A 10,868-nucleotide genomic window follows, 5' to 3' on the forward strand; every position below is an offset into this window, starting at 1 on the left:
TGAAGTCACACAAGTAGTAAGCGTCAAAGGAAAACCATTTCTTCTGACGTCAGGTTCCTGCTGCCCCTAGTGACCCCTGGAAGACTAGAAGAGGAAGGGCAAGTCCACAGGCCTCCATATTGAGCAGTGATATCTGGCAGCCCAGCCCTAGAGAAGGAAACAGGAGAACTGAAAAGTAGAGCATGAGGCAGGGAGTCACCCATTTGGGGGATGGACAAACAGTACTTCAGACCTCCATAGCCCCTATGCTTAAGTAGGTAAAGAAATCTGTGAAGGATTTAATAAAGGTTTCTACATTGTTGCTGAGTCATTTTAGTTCTGTCTGACTCTCTGTGACCCAATTTAGGGTTTTTTTGGCAAAGACATTGGAGCGGTTTGCCATTTCCTTCTCCAGCTCATTTTACAGATGAGGAAACTGAGGCAAACAGGGTTAAGTGACTCACCCAGGGCCACACAGCTAGTAAAGGTCTGACTTCAGGTCATACTGAGATAGAGTTCTGCTCTATTCACTGTGCCACCTAGCTGCCTCTGAAGATTTTTGTACTAAATGGTTAAAATAACAAAGGCATGGGTCAACTGAATTTATCTAGAGAAATTCATTTTTCTGAATGATGCTGAATCAGTAAAAATGTCTTCTATTATCCTCATATGAAAATATTAAGCCCTTAATAGGTGCTTTGGCAAATAGGTGGGCAATAGACAGTGTACTAGGACTGGGGTCAGGAAGACTCATCTTCCTGAGTTAAAATCTGGCCTCAGACACTTACTAGCTGTGTGACCCTGGACAAGTCACATAACTCTGTTTGCCTCAGTTTCCTCATCTGTAAAATAAGCTGAAGCAGAAAATGGCAAAGCACTCTAGTATCTTTGCCAAGAAAACGCCAGATGGGGTCACAACGAGTCAAACACAACTGAACATGACTGAACACCAACAATAATCCACTGGTTTTTCACTAGTCAGAGTATAACAGGAGCCAGATTTCTGGGGTGCAGTCATGAGATTAGCAGGTGCCAGTGGTTTGTTTGAAAAGAAAAGAAGCCAGCTGGGAGATATAGGTGCTAGTGTAAAACCTGGAGCTTGATTGTTCTTGTATACATTTAACCAGGTGGATTACTGCAGTCTGCCTTCTAAGCAAAGTCTTTAAGGATAGAAAGGTTATCTGAAAAACCCTCTGCAGTCCCACCTTTGACTAAAAGACTGAGGAGAATGTAGCTGTTGGACACTGGGGCAGCGGGAGATTACTGTGTTTGGTCTTCTGAATAGGCTGATACACTTCTGGCTTTTTAATGATTCTTTTGGAGAAAAAATGGCTCCCTGGACAAGCATTACATTCTCCCATCGCTCCACCTTTGCTAAGGGTGTTTGTTCACTTGGCCTAGAAGGTCTGTGCTCATTCTTTAAAGCCCAGATTTAAGTACCATGTTCTTAAAAGAACTTTCCTTTGTCCTTCCCCACCTGCCCCCCAACCTATCTTTCTGCATAGATTTCTCACTATATTTTGCTCTTAAATTCTCTAGTTCATTGATTGTATAATATTTTGCATTATCCCTATCTGTATTGGAACAAATTTCATGAGGCTGCAGGGACCAGGTCTTATCAAAACTCCTTTTCTCCTCTAGTACCGAGTATAATGGTCCATACAGCAGCAGGCACTTATAGGTGGTAAAGATACACATTCTTTTTTCTGCTTTGTTGTGAACAAATCTCTAGCTTAGAAAGCAATGAACTGTTTGAGGTAACCTTGGCCTAGAGGCCTTTCCTGGCTGGGCAGTGGCAATCCCCAATGGCATTGAGTGCAAGAGAAGCCTGGCTTCTTAGAGGCCCATCTTTCGATTTTCTGCTCCCTTGGAAGTCCCATGTGTTATATGAATTTTTCATTTCCCTTTATTCTTCTTGCAACTATTGGTTAACACTAACCTCCCCTGACCAAAACTTGTCCCATGGGATGTAAAATTTTACTTAAGAGACTTAAACATTCTTTATAAGAAACCAAGAGGAAGAATTTCAACTGTTCCTGACTCTTTGAAAACACATAAATCCTTCTCCTCAATCAGCCTATTGTGAATCCTCTAAATGTAATTTAATATGACTTAGTTTACCTATTGGTGAGGTTTGTTTCCTTAGGAGGTGTATGAGATTGTGACTCTGTCTAACTAAGTTTGTTCAACTTTTGTGATATTGAAAGAAGCACGGGATTATGGATTGGTTCAGATGACCTATAAAGTGCCTTCAGCTCCAATACGGTTTTTTTTTTTTGGCTAGGTAAAAGAAGTCATTCTCTGCCTCATTTCTTTTTTTTTTTTTTTAAAGCAATCGGGGTTAAGTAACTTGCTCAAGGTTACGCAGCCAGTTATTTCTGGGTGTGGTGCTGAGTATCTGAGCCCGGATTTGATCCAGGTCATCCCGACACTGGAGCCGGTGCTCTTACTTGCTGAGCCACCTGGCCGCCCCTTCTGCCTCATTTCTTACTTAGCCTTAAGCATTGAATAGGTGTTGCCTCAATCGAACTGAGACCTGTTACAGACCTTAGCTTAAAAAGGACAGTTTCCCACTGTGTCCACAGCCATCTCCAATCATCCTGATCTATATCTACCCACTGGACTCAGATGGCTCCAGAGGAGAAAGTGAGGCTGATGATTTGACACAGCCTTCCTCACTGTAGCCCAATTCATTTGCATGTCATGGCATCACCTCCCTGACGTCCTGGTTCTCTTCAAGAATGAAGGACAAACAACAATTACAATATCCTCTCTCTAAGTTTTATGGCCCAAGAAGAATGCACAAGATTGCAATATGTAAATGAATCATTTCTCTGTCACTTGGACATCATTTTGTCTATAAAAAGCCTTGTCAGAATACCCCTAATTGCTCATGTTTTCTCTGAGGCCTGGACCTCTGCTGAAGCATAATAATAAAACCTAGGTTTCTTACTTCCATAATTTCTGCATTGTGGCAAAGATATGTTTGGCAATGTTTACCCACCACATGCACTCAGAGAGGAGAGATTTCTTCCATAACACATGTAATGTAACAGTTTAGGACCATGAAGGTAGAACATCCCCAGACTAAAGCACTTATAACATAGATCTAGGTACATGAAATCTTCATAAAGTCTTTACAAAAGTTTTCAACTATAAAATTCTCACAACTTTTGTCGTGGCCATGATCAGTGATATTTATGTCTCCCCGATTAGAATGTATGTTCCTTGAGGGCAGAGACTAGGTTTTTGCCTTTCTCTGTATGCCCAGCATTTAGCAGGAAACCTACCTTCTAATGGGGCAGTTAAGTGGCACTGGGGATAGAGTTCTGGGCCTGGAGTGAGAAAGACCAGAATTCAAATTTGACCTCTGATACTGCCTAGCTTTGTGATCCTGGGCAAGTCAATTGACCCTGTTTGGCTGAATTTCCTCATCTGTAAAATGAGCTAGAGAAGGAAACAGAAAACCATTGCAGTATCTGCACCAAAAAAAAACCCAACCCAAATGGAGTCATATGTCAGATATGACTGAAAAACGACTGAACTGATGTCTTAATGGGAGAGATATAAATGATCAGTGAGTCAATCAACAAGCACTTACCATATGCCACACTAGAATATCAAAGGGAAGAGAAAGAACATTTGTGTAGCACCTACTATGTTCTACTATGTACTAAGTGCTTTTATAATTACTATCTCGTTGATCCTCAGAAAGATCCTGGAGGGAGGTGATGTTATCATCCCCATTTTACAGTGGAGGAAACTCTGAGGTAGATAGTGGTTAAGTGACTTGCCCAGGGTCACATAGCTAAGAAAGCATCTATGGCTGAATTTGAACTCAGGTCTTCCTAACTCCAGGCCCATTGCTCTATCTATTAACATTTATTAAGTAACTTTCAAGGATGGGGAATCATAAACAATAAGCTTACATTTATTTCTGTGTAATTCTTGGTGGGTCAGCAAGGATTTTGATATTGAAAGACTTCAGTGTAAAGGTGGAAGTTTACTTGACAGATTTTAATAAATTAAAACAATCTATTTTGTTGTTGTTCAGTCATTTTAGTCACAGTCATGACCTACTGGGGTCATGAAGTTTTTGGGGGGTTTTCTTGGAAGATACTAAAGTGGTTTGCCATTTCCTTTTCCAGCTCCTTTTACAGATGGGGAAACTGAGGCAAACAATCCATGGGAAGATTTTAAAAGATAAATGGAATGTTCTATTCCCAGCAGATACAAACTTCCCTTCTGCTACCCATGGGGCAGTTAGCTCTTTTCTCTGTGGTTACCATTTTCTATTTGTCCCTGGAATAACATTGCACCGTCCAAATGGCACAAGGTCACTAGTGAATGAAAGGCAGGTGTTAAGCACTTGGTTAGTGCCAGGTACTGGGCTCAGTTCTGAAGATGCTGCTCCATTCCTGAAACTTTAATCAAATCTGCTTTCAAGCACTGCTTTCATATTGTTTCTATCATTTCTACAACTTAAGTTATGAAAGGCTGTGCTGGGACTTAATGGCACCAAGTGTGTAAAAAACTTAATGGTACAATTAGTCTGTACTTTGAGTGTGTGTGCATGTGTGTATTTAGCCAGTGTACACACAGGGAGCCCTGGAGAACAAAGGGTTATAGCCTAATTCCTCACACATGAAAGCACCCTTCACCCAGCCCCCTACACAAAAGAGTGCCAAGCAGGATTTTACTTTAAGTCTCCTGCCTTTGTCAGATCTCTCCACACACCCCATCCCCACCTCCAACCTCAGTATGAGATAATATTCATTCATTCAACAGACAAGCTTTTACTAAGCTCTCAGTTACCAGACAGGCACCAGTGTTAGATGCTGAAGGTATTCTGATAGAAACCAAATAGCCCCTGCCCTCAAGGACCTTATATTTTATTGGTTGATGATGATGATGAAAGTTGAGACAGGGTGGCTTCCAGGCTGAAGGTTCCCCACCCCTGGAAGAAACAATCAGAATTAATAATCAGATGTCTTATGCTTATTTTAGTTCCCCAGAGAGCCCTGACTTCACTGATGGGGGCTCTCTTCCTACTGATCCAGACTGAGGAACCTTTGGAGACTATCTTCATAAACTGCTGTGTTGGAAAATTCCATGGTCTGCTAGCCAGTCTTTCAGGCGATGAGGACATTTAGTTTAGGGAGATTGGTATTTGGGTAGCAGACATAACAGCTCATACACAAAGCCCTTCTGGTTGGGTCCAACCTGAAGGTTTAGCCTTCTCTGTGCCATGAGAAAGATTCTGAAGAGGGCTTCTGTGGGGTTTTATAAAGCAATACAAAATAAAATGGTGGATGATGCATCCAGATGATGTAAAAAAACTAGCAATCTAGTAAAAAAAAAATGAATTCAGGACAAAGCATTGTTTCCATTTTTAAAATGGGACGATTTCTGCTTCTTCAAATCCTTTGTTTTTCTTTAACACCCAAGGCAATTGAGAAGAACCAGTATGTGAGGAGGGCTGTTGACTGACCCACTAGAGGTGTTATCTTAAAGTTCTATCACTGTCATTGGAGCTGGGATGTGGGGCACTGTCAGAATCTAGAGCTGTCAGAACTGCCTGTGAAAGTCTCATTTGTAGGAAAAAGTGTTTTTGGTTTGGTTAGGTCTTAGTCTAGTCTCTATTTCCAGCCTGATGACACATTTCTCCCCATCAAACACTTTATGTTCCAGTCAAACTGGAACATTCTCCCCACAAACACACATGACATCCCATCTCCTCTCTGGGCTTTTGCCCAGCCTGCCCCCCATGCCTTGAATATTCCTTCCCTCACCTCTGCCTTTAAGGATCCCTAATTCCCTTCAAAGTTCATCTCAAGCCCCACCTCTGACCAATATGAGGACTTCTTGATTTCTCCAGTTCATAGTGTTCCCCTGGATTACTTTGCATTGATTCTGTGTGTATCTTTTATCTACATATTGATGAATATTGTATCATCCCAGTAGACAGTAAGCTCCTTGAGGATAGGAATGATCTTACTTTCCATACCCCATAGCACCTGGTACATACTAGGCACACTCAAGAAAGACTTGTTGATTTTTTTTTCTTTTCCAAAATTTTCTAAGGGAAAAGTAGCTACTCTCTTCTACTCCTCAAAGGATACAGAATTAAAGTCTCTGAGGTCTCTGACTTCACTGCTCAGGTACTACCCAGGGAGAGATGACAAGAAGTGGGCCAAAGTATTTCCTTCCCCTCCTGTAATGGGAATGTAAATTTTTAAGACCTTCCCTGCCCCTGGGCTAAAGTGTACCTGGAGCCTGGGGTGGGAGGCTTGTTTTTCAGTAGATACTTCTTGATTGGCCAGTGGGTCTAGAAGGTTGTTACATTCTCTGAGCCAGGAGAAGGCTATATAAACCCTGATGTGAGGCTTTGTTTTGGGGCTCACTTTGAGAAGTGTTCTGTGATTTGATCTGGATTCTGGGAAGCTGTTGTTGAGAGTCCCCCCGGCTTTGAAAAACCCAGATGTTGTTGAAAAACCCAGATGTTGATTGGGTATAGATGTACTGGTTGGACAGTTTGGAAACTGTCTACTTGATCTGTTTCTCTGTCTTGATAATTCTGTCTGTATATCCTGAAGTTTGGGGTGCTGACCTTTTTCCCCTGAACTAGGTAAATGATACATATTTGACTGATTAAAGTAAGCTTGTTAACCCATTTTGAGTTGCTTTCCTTTATCAAAGCAGATGCAAGAACCTGTGTCGGCAGCAACCCTGGGGACGCTGGGGTGCTTGCTGCTACACCTCCATGTGCTGCATTCCAAATCCTCAAAATAGTTATTAGTCACCACTTAGCTAAAAACTGCAATGTAAGGAAGAGACTGTGAATGACAGCTTTCTTTAACATTAACTGAACTGATCAGCAACAATTTCACTTTTGAGATGGTGACCCATCTAGCTCAACCACACAAAACTTAGTATATTTTCCTAAAGAAACCTCTGCACAAGCCAAAAAGAGACTCCCTCCACCCTCCTTACACACTGTAGGCACTCTATGTATAGTTGCTCAGTCAACCCACATTCATCAGGGTCTTCCTAAGTGCCAAGAACTGTGCTAAACTCTGGGGATACCAAGAAGGACCTCATGGCAAAATATGGTGATAGAAATAACTAGGGACATGCAAGCTATATAGAGAATAGAATCAATATATATTCATGGGTTTAGTGAGTGATAATATGATAGCTAACTGTGTGACCCTGGGCAAGTCACTTAATCCTGTTTGCCTCTGTTTCCTCATCTGTAAAATGAGCTGGAGGAGGAAATGGCAAACCACTCCAGCATCTTTGCCAAGAAAACCTCAAATAGGGGCTTGGAGAGTTGGACATGACTGAAAATGACTGAACAACAAGATGGTGGTGGTATGAAAGTATGGGATAACTTCTGACCTTTTTGAAGCTTCAAGAAAATGAAAATGTCTCTGAGGATGGGGCAGGAACAGAGCAGTGATAGAGAACTACTGGTTTATAAACTCCCTCCCAGCTCATCCCCCATAGATCAGTAACTCATCTGTGACTTATATTTTTAGTTTCCTGAGTGCACTGAGAGATGAAAAGATTTACATCCAACGTCACACAGCTAGTATGCTGTGCCTAAGGCAAAATTTAAACTCTGATCTTGCACCCTGAAGGCAGGAGCTTTTTAAATTTTGTTCTTTTTATTCCCAATACTTAAAACAGTATGCCTGGTATACAGTAGAAGCTTAATAAATGCTTGATGTTATGCTTTATAATGTATCTCCTTCCTTTTGAACTCCTGTGAAATACGGAGAGGGCACCACCACCACAACCTGACACACAAATTTACACACTCCAGTCAGTGTGAGCTGCTCTCTCCCCTTAGCCCTGGGACTCGTGGCTGAACTCTGAGCGTGGAGGTGTCACTGTGATCGATGCTATTTGATGCCTTCCCCAAATGGGTACAATAACCCTGATTGCTCCTCCATCTCCCAACTCTATTGGGCTAACCAAAATGCATGAAAGGACTTATCCTAAAGACTGTAAAATGGTAGAAAAGAAGGTTGCCAAAGCACCTTTTGTTTTAACCCCATACAATGCTTCTGCAACATCAGGGCTTGAATGTTTCATTTACCTTGCAAGATATCTGCTTGCCACTGATGGGTGCCACAGATTTTTACTTAGCTGTGTCTGAATGTTGTTTATCTTGCCATTAACATTTAATCATTAGCTAATGTCCAAGAGAGCCTGAACTACATTCAATGTAAACTGAACACCCTCAAATGCCCACCCTAACTGTGAATGTCTTCTCTTTCACGGACTTAAATTGTATGATTGACTTGGAAAATTTAATAGTTCACATGGGAAAGGGAGAGAAAGAGGAAGATGGTGTTGGAGTTTATAGTGAACATAAAATATCAGTCACTTCATAGACCAATGTGGGACATTGGCTGCCTTGAGCATTACCTGTCACACACATGCCCATAAGCATGCCGCCCCCTTCCCAAATGCACCCTAGCTGTCCCCAGGAGTTCTCCACTTATTCTCCATTCTCTGCCCTAACCCCCACCCCTTCACTCTCCTAAACATGCATTTCCCTTCATCTTCCCTCTATTTTCTCATTTCTATCAAATGTACTTTCTTTGTGTGGGCTTGGGCACTTTTAAAATGACCAAGTCCAAGCTGCCTCTCCAGCTTCTCAACAGGCAATACCTTGGATAATTTCTCCAATTCCAATTCCCTACCTTTGGTGTCACAAGCAGATTCTGACAATCCAACATGACTCCCTTTGACCCTTTGTGCCTGTGGACTGATACCATTTTCTCAGCAAGAAAACCATTTTGCTCAGACAGAATGAAGGTTGAGGTTTTCCTTTCTCTCCCTGCTATTCAGAAAATACTTTGACAATACAGTCATTTTCTCCCCGACTCGGATAAACCAGTACGTTGTCATCCCTCCTCTAAAGGATTCTGAGAAAATCATTTTCCAGGTCCTTGTTTTGACCTGAAGGACTGGACTGTGAAAGCTGTCCTCACTCACCTTTGGAGTCAATGGAAGAGTTGGGCAGAGGAACGGCTGGGTGAGAGAGTAGTGCCTTCAACAAGAGAAAGTCACCCAAGTCAGCTTCTGGAAGGCGTTACTGCCAACCCTCTGCAGCCAGGGGTGCTGCTGCTGTTGCCTGCATCTGGAATCTGTGCCTTCTCTTCCCTCAGCTTCCCTCTCCTGGTCACACACTTTCTTTCTCTGTTCGGTTCTTCAGTTTTCTTCTCTGCTGACAGACAGCAAACCTGCTGCCTCTAGTCCCGAGGAGAACTGAGAATCTGCATTTCCCACTCCCACTTTTCAGGCTGTGGCACAACCCCCCAGCTTTAATACCCCCAGCAGTGTTCCATAGGGCCAGGAGGGGGCAGCAGAGGAGATTGGGAATTGCACTGGGAAGATTAGCACCTTGGAAACAGAACGGAGAGCAGCTTTTGGTTAGAGCTTTTCATCTTGGCCATTGGTCTTAAGTCATGGTGGCTGTGGATTTGGAGTCCAAGGATCAGATTTCCTCTCCAGGTTCTGATGCTTACCACTCATATGTCCTAGGGCCTTCACCTTTCTAGGCCTCAGTTTCCTCATCTGTAAAATGGGGGTCTCTAGGCTCCCTTTGGACTCAACATTCCTAATACTGTTCCATCCTCTTAATAATGCTGATATCCCTTGGGTATCTTTGCATAAAGGCAAGGGAATATTTAATTTTTGTCTTTGCATTCCATGTGACTAAGTACTTAATAAATGCTTGTTGATTTTAACTGAATAATGCTTTTAAGATTATTACTATAGCAAAATGGTATTCATGGTACTCTCTCCGCTGTATAATTTGAGGTGTCCAAGGGAAATCCTCTAATCCTACCCATCTGTTACATAGCATCAAATACTCTAAAGATTAGTTCTTTGGAATTGCCCTTCCTTTGTTTCTTTGTTTGTTTTTCTTTTTGGAGTGGGGAAGGCAGGGCAATTGGGGGTAAGTGACTTGCCCAAGGTCACACAGTTAGTAAGTGTGTCAAGTGTCTGAGGCCGCATTTGAACTCAGGTGTCCTTCTTTTGTTTTCTTTTTTTGGGGGGGAAGGCAGGTCAATTGTTCGGGCAAGGTTAAGTGACTTGCCCAAGTTCACACAGCTAGAGTTAAATGTCTGAGGCTGGATTTGAACTCAGATGTCCTTCTTAAAAGGAAATCTCTCTAGATAAATTGTATGAGTCACTCACACATTAGTATAAAGTAGTTTACGAGATCTCCTTCCTCGGAGAAAGCTCAGAGAGGGAAGGGCACTGGGGAAGTGGGAGTTTGGGCAGGGGAAAATGATCATTTTAGAGTACGGGGCATTGCTCAGGGAGGGCAGACCTGGGTGCAATGCCATACTGTGTGGTTCTTAACATCTAAAGGGAAATGGTGAAAACACTCTACCTCTGAGTGAGAAGAGGCAAGAAGAAAGCAGAGGAGGGAGAGGAGAAGGGCTGGGGCAGCTTGCTTTGTAGTATCTTTCTAGAGGGTCTTCTAGGGCATCACCATTCTTCCTGGGTCACCCTCAACAACTCGGCACCTCTCCTTCCCCATAACGAATCAGCGGCGGCATATACTTTCACATCTTTCTGCTCCGTTCCCTTCTCTCCATTCACAAGGTCACCTTCCTAATTAAGGCTCTTGTTGCCTTTCTCCTAGAATCTGGGACTCCAGATCTGTCTAGTCCTAACTGGGCTCCTTGCCCCCAGCTTCTTCCCATTTCTGTCCATCCTTCCTTTAGCTGCCGAAGCTGACAAGGCAATCTGAAAACACAAACCTAACCATGTTACCCCTCACTCTATAAACTCTTGTGACTCACTATTGCTCCAGGATCAAATCCCAAGTCCTCTGGTTGGCATTTGAAATTCTTCACAAC

At 42.6% G+C, this 10,868-nt stretch overlaps 1 protein-coding gene across 1 annotated transcript in view; it reads right to left on the reverse strand.

Annotated features, from left to right (window-relative positions):
• The window catches only part of TMEM272 (transmembrane protein 272), a 43,798-nt gene extending 34,482 nt beyond the window's left edge, over positions 1-9,316 (reverse strand). Inside the window, exon 1 of the mRNA XM_069064580.1 lies at positions 8,989-9,316. The gene's annotated coding sequence lies outside the window, so the exon portion shown is untranslated. The remainder of the gene's footprint in view (positions 1-8,988) is intronic.
• Positions 9,317-10,868: the final 1,552 nt, after the last annotated feature.

Source organism: Petaurus breviceps, unplaced genomic scaffold (assembly GCF_028583685.1).
Source record: "Petaurus breviceps papuanus isolate PSGF00001 unplaced genomic scaffold, PetGlider_PUasm1.0 90639, whole genome shotgun sequence".
NCBI lineage: Eukaryota > Metazoa > Chordata > Mammalia > Diprotodontia > Petauridae > Petaurus > Petaurus breviceps.